This window comes from Pezoporus flaviventris, unplaced genomic scaffold, assembly GCF_033815535.1.
Source record: "Pezoporus flaviventris isolate CSIRO_AGI_PZ_B2104156 unplaced genomic scaffold, CSIRO_AGI_Pfla_v1 ptg000007l, whole genome shotgun sequence".
Taxonomy (NCBI): Eukaryota; Metazoa; Chordata; class Aves; order Psittaciformes; family Psittacidae; genus Pezoporus; species Pezoporus flaviventris.
This window is the reverse complement of record NW_026892555.1, coordinates 84288384-84301853: the sequence shown is the minus strand read 5'-3', so window position 1 is coordinate 84301853 and position 13470 is coordinate 84288384. Positions and strand designations below refer to the sequence as shown.

The following is a 13470-nucleotide window of genomic DNA, read 5'->3' as shown; positions in this document are numbered from 1 at the left end:
CCCCAGCTGTCCCTTTCCAATACTTGCAAGCCCCTTTGAAAGCAACACCAAAATCTGTGATACAGTCAGAAAGGTATTAGGAAAATGGAACATGACACACAGCTGCAACATGCATTACGAGTGAGCACAACACATGCAAACACAGATGTACCCTGCTCTAAGAGGTATCCATTTCTTTCTTTGCTTATTTTGCATGCTTGACAAGTGACATTTTACCTTATGCTTTTCCAAGTCTTCCTGGAAGTAATTTCTCTATGCATCTCCAGAATGCCACCAACAAAGACATGATCAAAAAGTTTTCATTTGCTTGCTCAAAAATGCTCAAATTCTCTCCTTTAGGAGAAAATTTATTAAAGCAAAGCAAAACAAAAAACAAACAAAAAACCCCAAACAAATTAATTTTTTTGATGTAGTAGTTACTTGGAAAAAAATAGCTAGTCAAAAAATATGTTACTTTTGGCAAACACAAGTATACACACCCACATAAAAAAAAACAAACTGCCCTTCATTTTCAACTGTATGCCCGCCACCGAATCATCCTTTTCTTTAATTACAGCTGACAATATCAGAGATGTCTCCAATGCAGTTTGCTCATAAAGACACATTCATTGCAATGAGATACATGACAGACTTTACACATAACAGTTGTCAACATAACTTCATTAATGTGCCTTGAGCTTCCATTTGCCCACCCCCGCCCATTTCAAAACCAAAATTAAACCCTGCTTTTATTCTGTCATCACATCTTCCAACAACTACCACCGCTCACTCAAGTGTTAGGGAAATAAGTCACCACTTTTTCCATAGTCTCCATTAACTAATGCTACTTCCAACACAAGCAGTGTACAAACAAACTCAAAGTCACAAATTAAAGAAGCCATTTTCATTTCCCAAGACCACATCTGGTTGACCCATGTAATTAAGCGGTATGATTCACCAATGACTAGTAGCACAAACATACATTCATGTCTTAAATTCCGTCAAAACACTGCAAAATTAGACAGCACAGAGCAGCCACTGTTGTCATTTTAGTGATGTGCCCATGATGACTGTAGCTGACAAAACAAACAGTTCAGCATTATATAAGCTCTTTTAATGCATAAAGTATTTCCTATGAAAATCAGCTTATATGCTTAGAAGACAACTTGGTGTCAGAATTCCATTTTAAGAATTACCGTTATTGGGTAGAAGAGACCTAACTGCTCTCGCTTATGAACATCAGGCAAAGCTTACCTTATGCAGAGGTGGGGCAGCAGCCCCAAATGGAAAAAACAAAACTATGGGACTCTAAACAAGAATACCTGTATTTCATGCTTGTCTAAGCAGGAGCTGAGTACATGATGAAACATGTATACAGATGGAGCCGAGTATCTGAAAACAAGAGAAGTTAGCAAATTTCATCTTTTGAGTAAAGACATTTATCAGTCAAAACTACTTGTGACTCATGCTGAAATTAAGTTTTATATTAGAACAACGAATTAAACCACCTGTTCGTGTCATCATTGAGAAGACTGATAATCCACCTGCACAGATGAGCTTTGCTGTAAAGCTCTATTGACAGCAGTAACCAAGGACTTGGTTACAACACTGCTCATTTTTCATACTCTCACAGGAACAGAAACAAAATGTTCAACTCTGGTACCTCTTTATGATTACTTGAACTGAGGGAGAACTATAAGGTAGACCAATTTCAAGAAGGATTCAGTAGGTCCTCCCTACTCATGTGTCCTCCCTGCTCATACCAGGCTTTGTATTTCGCAAGACCACAAATCCTAGATGAAGGTAAGGGAGTTGTGAACCTCATAAGAGTCAAGCCTTTGGTAACCTTCTGAGTCAGGAGCGAACTACAACCTGAAAGGAATATTGATGTAGGAGGTGGGGCACCAGCAGAAGAAAATTCCCCTTCTATAGGAATTTGGCTCAGGAGGAAGTCCCTTTGAATCTCTCTGCTGGTGTCTCACTCTACTCCTTTGCTGTCTCCCTCTTTAGCACTACAGATGTGTGCACATACATAGCTATAACTTAAGACCCCCATCCTCATTGTCAGACAGGTCTCTCCGCCACTGGGCTGTAAAAAGAGCATTTACGGCCACAGGTATGTGTCCTCATGAAACAATCATTGTTAGACAGCTTTTTCCCAGAGTTTCCCTCTCTCCTCCAGGCTCCTCTACCTTGTTTGATGGGAAAATGCAACACGGGAAGGAAATTTTACAGCTGGAAGTTCCCCAGGAAACTCTGGAATAGTTCTCCTGTGGAAAAGAAAACCCAAACAACAAACGCAAACAACATCCATGGAAGTTCTAAAATCACTTCTAATACTGATATATCTGATACATTGCAGGAAGCAGGTGGTGAATCTTTCTTTGTAAATGTGATTTGAATATATGTAGGCAATAACAGTAGACAAATTCAAGTTCTGGCAAATGAAGACTTTCTATTACTATGTATGCTTTACTTGGTAGAAATTCAGAATTACACACAAGAACATGAGAAAAAAAGCAGTCATACTGACAAAAGGGGGGGTGGTGTTTTAAAATGTATTTGTTTTGCCAAAAATTCTATCCAAATGGAAAAGCTTAATATAATGTTAACTATGGTGCTGCTATTCTAGTTGTATAATCAGCCTAATGCCTCTGAAGATTTAAAGAATAGTGTAGCAATTATGGTATTACACCTTAATGCCAGCTTTAAAATTAAGGGAAAAATTACTTCTATATGCCTCACAGAAACAAGCAATTGCTTTATATCCATCATCCTTGAAAGCAAGCTGTAAACTGTCCAGTTTCAAAACAGACAGATGAATCCTATGCAATTTGTCTGGTTTCTAGTTATTAAGATGATTTATAATAAAAAGCTGGAGGGGGAGAATTAGGTGCTAGGGAAAGATGTTTGGGCACATATCAACCACCAAAATGAATTAAGATCAGATGAAAAAGAGAGAACAGAACAGCTATTAAACTCCTGCCTAGTCTTCACTGGGACTGTTGTTATAAAATTTGAGTACAGCTGCACTTAATGAGTTTGTGTAAAAGCAGACATCATAAAAATGGGAGAAAGTAGGAACTTCATCCAATTAGATAAGAGAATTGGCCAGCAGCCTCCAATGAACTGAAAAGCTCTTCCAACTTTAGGGATGAGAGCTAATTATAACTCTATTGTTGTGTGTGTGGGATGCTAGTAAATTACTAAGCAATGTTGTCCTGTCAAAAAACTATGTCATATGCACTGACTTGATTATTACAGATTAGCCATGTGCCAGAGATGGGGATGGATTAGCCTTGATAACAAAAGAAGTAATTCTTCCTCAAACTTCAGGTGCAAATGCCTTCTTTAGTTTCTCCCAAAATGAGTGAAGTGACAAGAATTTCTATTTCTTCTTCATAGTGAGGAACACATGTTGACATAGATCATTTTGTGCTTGTTCAAGAAAGGTAGCTCAAGAGATGTTTGCTGTTGAAACTAACACACAATAAGATGAAGAATCAGGCAGAAAGGTTCTCACTTTTGCTTTATAACAGTCAGTACTGCTTCTTTCATCACCCCCAAGCATGCATCTTCAACACGCTATGCTACAACTACTTAGGGTGTGCAACTCCCAGCAGCCACGTCACAAACATCCTTCTTGGCTCCATGGCCAAGTGAGTCTCCCAGACACCCCCCCCCCCCCAGGCAATTTTCAAGAAACAAAAGACGTTTTATGTAAGGGGAAAAGTGTGAGAAGGCATGTTCTCACTCTGTGGAAGTGCTTGCTGAGGGCAGCAGGGAGGGCAAGTGAAATAAGAGAATGTATTTACGGAATATTAGAAAACAGGTTCAGACTCTGGACCCTGCTATTCCACTTCACTCGTATTTCCTCTGGAGTAAGTGCTTACGACCACTGCCAAGCAATGTCACTCCTTATAGCCTAACTCCAGGGCTCCATGCTCACTGGCAAAACCTGAGCAGACCATCATTGTGAGTATGAAGTGTAGCTTGGTTTTCCTTTCGGGACAATGCAGAGCCACTGGGACTCTCTGAAAGAAGCCAGAAAAACGAGACAAAAAAACTCCAGAGCGGACACAGCACATTGGAAGGCTGGGACTGCTAATGGGACAGCTGTAAACAAGAATGAAAGACTCAAATATGGGATTAAAAAGGGCAGTGAGAAGAGTCAAGAAGAGCTGGTTTTGAATCTATCCAAGCCATATTTCCAAGCTAATATATTTTAATTCAATTATCCTAGAAGCAAATAAAGTAATTAACTTAGATTTATATCATCAGTAAGACAACAGAGCCAGCAACATCTCGAAGAGACTCACAGCAATCTTTTGAACTTTGAATGAAGGCTACCAGTGTAGCTCCTAAAACTAACACAGGCAAGAAAGAGGTTTACGACTTCTAAACACAGATCCAGCATGTCCATTTAGAAATGCTAAATAAAAACTGTGATGCCTTATGAAATGAAAAGCAAATCACCAAGAAATCAGCTTTCAGGGATCAGCTGAACAGCCACATTGTACTCTCACGGAAAATTACCCAGCAGCTTTTTCTGAGCGAAGAAACACAGATCAGTTTTGCTTAGCAAATGCAGGAGCCAAACTCTTCTATTGTGAGGGTTTCAATAGACGCTCAAATAACTTTGACAGCATGGAGGGGGAAGGGTGTCTCTGACCCAGTTTCTACATTACAGCGTCGCTTGGGTGATGGTGGTGTGAGTGTTCACAGCAGAACCTCTTTTGATTTTCTTCTCCTGCTTGCTCACCATCTCTTTGTTTAAATAATCCACAGATGTTATCATGGGCTCAAGAATAAGATTAATTGAGCTTAACAATGGCCAGCGACTTCTTATATGCATTCAGCTGGTGACGTCTTCAGCACAGAGGCCCTTTACACAGAGCAAGAGGAAAATTCTGTTTTGTTTGGCTTTCTCCTTTCATGGCCATTTTGAAAGCAGTGTTCTCATTTCATCCTGACACTTTTGCTCAAAAACTCCTAACATGCCATGAGAAATTTTGACAGTCAAAGCCTTCTTACCTGGTGGAACCAAAATGATTTTTTTCTAGGTTCTCTGCCAAGAAGTTGCTTGCTTCTTCTCATGACACTGATCCAGAAGAAGATGCAATTGCCCCCGTTTGTAGAACAACAAAAAACTACAAAGGCAGGGAACTGGACTACTGAGAAAGGGGACAAATGCCTAAAAGAAAGGCTCCACATGCAGAGGTGGCAGGGAAACTGAGAGTCTATGTGTGCAGGCACGTAAGGGCAGTGTCCCAACCAAGCACCCAGGCAAGAGATGTGACAGATGGACTGGTCTGAAAACACTGAACATCTGAGTAATAGAGGCAAAATCCAAAGGATGCATATGAAGCTGGAATGACAGGTTTTTTTTCCCACAGCAAGGTCTGAAATACACTTATAAGTCTGAATATCCACAATAATAATTTTCTCTCTATAAAGCCCTCACAGCTAGCCATGTTTCAATCTGGTTTTCAACAGAACTTGAATTCTTATGAACTCTCACTTGTCTGCTTTGATATGTCAGAATCCATCACTAAACTGCCAGCTCTCTGGCAGACTTTCAAGCATCTTTAAAAATACAAAACCTGCCTTGCTTCTAGTGTTTTCCCCACTTCCAGCTCGTAAACCAAAATCTAATTCAGGGTCTTGAAAACAGCAGAGTCAGAATTAGAGCTCACCAATGTCCTGATAAAGAAAGCTGAAACTAAAAAGTTACAGTGTCAAAAGCAATGGAATAAAGGGGAAAAGCAAAGCGGGAATGGTTTTGTCAGCTGTAGCCTGCACAGTGTCCTGGGTTCAGCAGTAGCAGTCATGTTTCTCCTCCTTGGTAGCTGGTGCAGTGCAGTGTTTTGACTTTCAGCTCGGGAACAGAGCTGATAGTGATGTTTTGGTTTGGCCAAGGACTTTGTGAGCCTCATGCTCTGCCAGGGAGGAGGGGAAGCCGGGAGGAAGCAGAGACAGGACACCTGACCCAAACTGACCAAAGAGGTATTCCATACCACAGCACGTCATGCCCAGGATGTAACTGGGAGTTAGCCGGAAGGGCTGAGAGACTGCAGGGTTGGAGGAGGTATCGGTCGGAGCTTGGTCGGGCTTGGGGGCCGAGTTATCGGTCAGCTGGTGCTGAGGTGTTGTATTCTCTTCCCTTGTTATTTCCTTTATCATTATTATCGTTGGTGGTAGCAGTAGTGATTTGTGTTATACCTTAGTTACTAAACTGTTCTTATCTCAACCCGTGGGAGTTGCATTCTTTCCAATTCTCCTCTCCATCCCTCCGAGAGCAGGGGGAGGGCAAGAAAAGGGGGGGGAAGTGAGCGAACGAGTTACCTGACTGGGTTTAAACCACGACAACAGTTATATGACGGGTATATGACCCAGCAGGGGAACCAGCCCTTGAGAAGCACACAAATAATTCTGCTATGCATAGGCTGGGATTACACCAGATGTCTCCCAGCACAGATGCATGAATGTGGGGCTACTGTGCAGTCCAAACTCAAGCAATGGAAGGAGGTGAGCCAGCAGAACTGTGAAGGAGATCCCCGTTCAATCCAATCAGAGAGTAAAGCAGCCAAAGACGTAAGGAGCTGCTGTTGTCAGCCACAAAACCTCTTCCCAGCTCTCTCACTCTAACTTTCCTTTGCTAAGGAATTTTGATTGAAGTGCTGGTACACTTTTTTTAGGGTTAAGGAGACTGGTCACTCTTGCACTAGTCAGTTATGAGATAAAAAGAAAAAACTAAGAATGGAGAGGGGAAATCCTGAAGAAAAGGTGCAATATAGTTTTTATATTTCAATCAACAATGCATTTGTATTCTCACTCCATTTGAGAAATCAGGAAATCCCTTTTATGTTTTCCTCCCCAGAAGGTTTTCTTCCTTTTTTTTTTTTTTTTCCCCACTGAGGAAAAAAGAGATCAATTGGAATATTCATCTTTTAAGCCTAGTTCATTTTGGTTTGAATACAACAAATTTTACTTCACTTTCTCAAAAGACATGCATTTCCTGCAAACATTTGTATCATCTGAAAACTCATTTTTGTTAGGAAATTTTGACCATTTCTAGCGATTCCTTCTTCATGAGAATTGTGCCACTTCCCTGGAAATCATTAGCTAGTGCACTAACCCCAGGACTGTTACTTTCACTATCAGGTGACAGAGGCATAATTCCCTCTGCTGCCAGGAACTTCCCTCTTGACTTCAGACTACTCATTTTGTCTCTGTGCTCTCTAAATCCAGTTATGAAGTGGACATTATAGCAACTTGTACCTCACAGAAGCACCATGGGCATAAAACCACTCATTGTGAAGCTTTTGCATACTGTGGAGGAAGACTGTATAGAATATATAACAACCCATGTGAATTAGGCATTATAAAGATGCTGCAGAGGATGATGGACTTGATTGAACTACTATGTGGAGCTGAGCAAAGCAGTGTTATTTTGTGAGCTACCAAAGCCTTAAGACACTCCTAGTCTTGCAAATAGCATCACAAAATCTCTAATGGATTACAGATAGGCAGGAATTCTTGTTTATATCTCAGCCAGAAGACAAGAATCACTCTGCTGCTCAAGGGACTAAGAACATGCAGTGGGTCAAACAGACGAAAAAGGGAAGGCAGCCACTACCAGAAACTCAAGACCTATGGAATAAACACCATCATTCCCAGAACACTTTTATTTTATTTCCAATGGAAAAGCCAGGCTCAGCCTTGCTAATGGCATATGAAGAGATTGCTGCCTGATCCCATATGCCTGTGATTTTGCTTCGGTGGTGGACATTTGTAGCTCCCCTCCTGCAACTTAAAGCACGTTTTCTCAACTCAGCCTTAACAAAAACTCTTGCCTGACAAGAACTGATCTCATTCACTTGCTGGTCTTTGACATCCTTCATCTAGATTCAGGGTGGTCTATTTGCCCTTCTCTGAAGGCTCCCTTCCTTCACACACTAGAGCTGAGCTGGACATGGTAAGGCTGGTGGCATCCTGGTGCAGATACTTGCTATCAGAGCCCGGTGCCCTCCTTCTTTGCAGATTATCAGCAGTACCTGGTATAAGAGCTGGTGGGGAAGGGGAAAAAAGAGAGAAAAACTGAGAAAAATGAACCAGATGATTAAGGAGTAAAGAATGGCAGATGAAACTAAAAATAGTCCCCTCGGCAGTTGTAAAGGAAATTCGTTTGACAGGAGGCTGCTTCGTCTGTCAAGAGTGGTTTGTTTTGCAAGAGACTATACCAACACCGGCTCTTCTTATCTTGGTTGTCAGTTTAACTGACAAAAAGGAGCAGGGGTTAACATCACTGGAGCCACAGCCAGCCTTAACATTTGTTTGTTTTCATGCATGTGCGTGTTTTAAGAGGCAGCCCAGGGATTAATACTGCAAGAAACTGTGGTGCAAGCTCAGTTAAGCAATTTAAAAAAAAATCTTAAGAGTACTCACTCATTATTAAAGGCAACAATTAAGCCCCTGTCTGCTGCTGGTTTTGTTTCCATGCCTCCTGCTTCAGCCATCCCAAGAAGGGATCATGATGACTTCCCTGCAAAACAAAACTTAGCCATCAAAATTTCTTCCATGCACAGGCAGCAGCAGACACCCTTGTCCATACTCTGCTTTTCCAGTTCTCAAGGTAAATAACCCAAAACATGCAGAGCCTTCTGGGTACAAGAAAATGAAAAATCAGAATGAACAAAATTGTTTTATTTCCACCCACACTCCTTCCTGGTGCTTGAGCGTGCAGTAACATTTACTCTTCCACATATGAAGGTAAGAAGTAGGAAGGAAGAGGTTTTAAAAGAGACCACCTTAACATCTCCTTTCTTACAGAAGAGAAGACAATGGAAAACAGAAGAAGGCCAAAAAAATGAGGCCATCAACAGCTTCCCTGACAAGTGCCCGTAAGATTGCAGGTAAGCCTGTATGTTCTTCATTAACATACCTTCTGGCATTCCTGCAAGCTTTTAGAGAGCCTGGTGGTCATGGCTGCCAATATCGGCTGGTGAGGAGGTAAGCAAATCACAGCCTGTCCAAGTTAAACAAATAAAGGCCAAGATTTTGAGAAACTCAAGAGACACACACGTGGTGTGTGGGAGTGAGCACTCAGGTATGACATAGGCACAAGGGAAAACAACTCTTACTAGCCTTATCTTCATTGGACTTTCCTAAAACATTCATTTTTAAACTAAGTATGTGGCACTAAAGCCTGGGATAGTTGAAAACAGGACACTCGCAGTCTCCATTCCTTTTTTCTGAGGAAATGCTCAGCAGCACAAAGACAGCAACGTAGAAGTCCTCTCTCCTAGGTGATAACTGAAGTCATCCTCTCTTTCCCAAACACTGGCAAGTTTGGTACAAAAATAAACAGCAGAATATAAGGTAAGTTGGTGGAGAGAACCTGTGGAAAATTAGACAGCAGCTTTGTACTTCAGGCAGAAGATGTGCACCGGGTTGAAACACTGTGGACGTCTTTTGTAAACGAACTTAGAAATAACTTGATCTGTTTCCCACGGGTGCAGGAAGACCTCGGCAGTGGATCCTGCCCTACACCAGCCCCACCTGCCATGAACTGCTCAGGCCACAGGATGCCACTGTTGCATTTCTTTTCAGAAGGTCAAAAGAAACTGCAACAAACCATTTCCATGAACTGGACACCTAAATTTAATGCCTCTCTTCCCTTCTTGATGCATGCAATTGCCAACGTTATGGCCCAAACAGACCAGATGTAAATAGCTCAGAGCTGCCCAGGGTTATGTGTTTTGATCTGTAACAAAATGCCTGGATACCTTTTAAGGATAGATTACTGAAACCAGCATCTCCGTGCTTTCATAAATTTTCTATGCACAAGAAATCTGCCAGGAGTGTAGACTCTGACCCTGATAGTTTTGACCACAAAACAAATATTCTTTGTTATTGGATTGTATCTACGTCCAGATGAGAAAAGAAAAACACTAGATGGAAGAGTAGATTAACTGAGAGAGAAGGCAGACTGCTCGTAATTCCTACCTCTTGTAAAAGAGGCAAGAGCTCCTATCATGTTGATAAAACTTCATAAATATTTTACTAACATAAAATGGAATGTAATGCATTCATGCCAGGAGACAGAGAAGTGGTGTGAGCTCTTAGGTAGCTCCTCTTGCTGCAATTTTGTGCATTTTGCAAAGCAGGCACCCAGAAGCATAAGCTCCACCAGTGCGAATGTTAGAGCAGTAAGACTGCAAAGATTTGCACAGGGTCTAAACGCCCTCCAAAAGCAAATTTCAGTCCTGAATACATTTACATTTAAGTGGTACATTATTATAGAAAACCAAGTATAGGATTGCAGATGGTCTCCAAGATCTATTCAGACAGGGGTTTCCCCAAGTTCAGCATGACACAGATGGAATTTGGGAGAAAGGACTGTTAAGAACTGAGGGAGAAATTTTAATGCTAACACTTTCTCAGATTTTTTAAGGCCGTTTTGGTTTTGCTCATCATGTTAGGGAAAAATGGCTTCAGCCTACTACAACTCTGCTTAAGAGCAGGGAGAAAGAAAATGAACAATAAGGTTTCAGATACAGCTTGGGTGGCCAGCAACAGCAGAACTTGAGGAAAGTCAGCATGGAAGTGACAGCTGTGGTGATTCAGAGCATTAGTGAGGCTGGTGTTACCGCTCCATACTTCAAGCTGATATAAATACGAAGGGGCCCACAGATAACACTCTTTCAGGATTCAAGGCTTTGATAGAAACATCCTCTCTGCCTTCAGCCTGTTTTGGAAATGTTCCAGAAGCTGGCTATTCCTCAGCCAGAGTCTAGATTCAGTGTGACAAAATTCCACTTTTCAGAAATCCATGTTGTAAGATTTTTAAATCAGAACTAAGCTCGGAAGATGCTGGGAAGGACTCAGTCTTGGAAAAGAAACAACTACCAAACAAACAATTTACATGTTACCAAAGACAACAATAAAAGAAGCCTTAGGATGGTTTCCATTGCTTTTAAAAATAAATATTTGTTATATCACACACCAAGGATACAACGTTAATAGTAAATCAATTAAGATTGTTTACATTTCTTTTACTGAAGCAGTATTTGGTGGTGTGATGGGTTTTTTTCCACTAGGACAGAAAAAAATTGACCAACACATAACCAACTACTTCATTCCCAAACTCAATTTACTTCCCCTTCCAAAGACCAGGGATTTCAAAATCTCTTTAAGAAGAAAAAATATATAAAAATAAAAGGATGCCTTCAACCTAAATTCTTTTATTGCTGTTCATAACAATAAACAACAGATTTGATATAAAAGCAACACTAAGAGGGTAGAAAAAAAATATGCCAAAGCTAATATTAGTCCTGCTGATCTCAGGACCTTTGTGTTCCTGTTAGACTCAACAGACTCCAGTGGTGCCCTGACTGCCTGGCTGGCTGGCAAAATCTGTCCCTGGAGGTCTATTTATGGCACCTTGTAGCCTATACCTAGATTGGGGGACTGCACTGATCCAAGACAGAGAGGTGACCTATTCAAGTAAATTACCAGGGAAAAAAATAATATATATATAAATGGTTCACACTTTGTTTTCTGCAAATCAGTCCCTCTGGACTTCAGTAGCTAGCCAAAATCCAGTCCCCAAAGTTACTTCTATTAAAAGGAGAAACTAATGACAGAATCACGTGTATCTTTGATACAAACCCATCTGCTTACATACAACACAGAATCCTTTTACCTGCAACAAGGTAAGAACAAATTATGGTTCTCATCCAAAATTAGCCTGTACCACATCCAGTCCATTCATGAGCTTCTTCTACTTTTTTCTCCTTAGAGACACATTGCTGCTACTACTGCTGGCTGTTTCTCCATAATCAACACAATTTTCTGTGGCTTGTCTCACTGGTTCTTATGTCATACGTAGGCAACTCCAGCAATCACTAGCTCAGTGCCTTGAGTTTGCTTTATGAGTTCCCAGGGAAAATCCATTTGGTCACCCAATTAAGTTTTTAATGTAGATCTCACCATGTAATTCTGGGTTGGTTGCAACCCCATTACTTCAACTACTGGGTTCCACAATGACTTGAACCACTTTTTAAACACTTACCTTGCCTGCCAGCTTCCCTGAATTTTACCCAGTCGAAATTGTATCCCTTCCATTCCACCCAGTGTTCCATCAAACCAAAATGGCAACACCCCAACCTTTCCAGCCCAGCAAGAGAAATGGTTTAACAAAACGACTAGCTATACTGTAGACAGCTGCTGTCAAGGTACTTCCATACTTCAGTAACACCCCCCGCCCTCCCAAATTCTGTTTTCAGCCATGTCTCCTTGTGATTTTTCTACTGTTTTTATGAAACCTGCCTACCTGAAGGGAGCTGTAATTCCTTCGCCCCCAATCAAAAGCAACATCCTCTGGTGGATGCAAGTGAAGAATGCATTTCCCAAATGTTTATCATGTAGACAGGAGAACGGAATTCATGCAGGCACCCTGACCTTCCTCAGGGTAAAATCTGCCAAACTAGCCTAAACTACCTTTAAATAGAAACAGTAAGAATTAGGAACAGAACTACAAAGCAGTAAAACACTCCTGCTGTTAGACTGCCTTTGCTAGCAGGATGACAGCCCCAAACTGAGAAGGTGTAGTGACTAACTGATGGGTAGTAGTGTCTCAAGACACAACTTCACATTAAAGCTTCAGTTACATTCACCACTTGCTGCTGCCAAGAGAGGTAGCCCTCTCCCCCTATCCCTCCCCCCCGTTACTTCCCGCTGGGACACATGCTTCTGCCAAGTCCTTGCTCCAGCACACATTTGCTTACAGCACAAAGCCAATTCAACTCACTAAACCAGCAGAAAGTAAATTGGTTTTGGCTAGAAAGCAAGCTGAATTGGCTTAGTACATGATCGAGCACTAGGGTTGGTGCAGGACAGAAAGAAGATGAACTGTAAAGCTGAAGGCAGGAACAGCAGAAAAGGTCTAGGTGAGGTGGGAATGGTAAGAAGCAAAAGAAGCTGTTAACACAGCTTGGCCGCAGCAGGGAATCACAGTCTTACCACAGTGCAGCAATTTACAAAACATGTCTTGAGCACGCAGTTCCCATAGATATCTCATTTCAGGGACAGCAATTCCTCTGATACCTGCATGTTATTAAAGGGGATTTTGTATCTAGCCTTAGCATGGAACTGTACTAACAATTACAAATCTTAAACCCAAATTCAAGAGGCACAGGTACCCCAAGTGTGTTGCCTGGGAAGGAAACAGATTTTCTGGTCCCAGCTCTTCTGCAGGATAGTGCCAGAGACTAGGGAAGCTTTGCAAGGCTTCACATTAACCCCACTGTTCTGCTTCTCAGGCACTGATTGTTTTTGTATATAGGACTGCACGATGAACAAGTCCCTCCTTGCAATGCCGCTCCATGGGTCTGCCCCAAGCTCTCTGCAGAAATAGAATCATAGAATCATAGGATGGTTTGGGCTGGAAAGGACCGTAAAGGTCATCCAGTTCCACCCCTCCTGCCA

The 13470-nt window shown here is 41.6% G+C and overlaps 2 long non-coding RNA genes across 2 annotated transcripts; one reads left to right on the top strand and one right to left on the bottom strand.

Annotated features, from left to right (window-relative positions):
• Positions 1-7761: 7761 nt before the first annotated feature.
• LOC133266413 (uncharacterized) lies at positions 7762-13380 on the bottom strand. The gene is made up of 3 exons (XR_009742386.1): positions 13179-13380; positions 8428-8519; positions 7762-8048 (listed from the first exon to the last, which is right to left on the bottom strand). It is a non-coding gene; the product is annotated as an uncharacterized LOC133266413 (long non-coding RNA).
• LOC133266414 (uncharacterized) lies at positions 8486-11731 on the top strand. The gene is made up of 3 exons (XR_009742387.1): positions 8486-8614; positions 8812-8894; positions 11349-11731. It is a non-coding gene; the product is annotated as an uncharacterized LOC133266414 (long non-coding RNA).
• Positions 13381-13470: the final 90 nt, after the last annotated feature.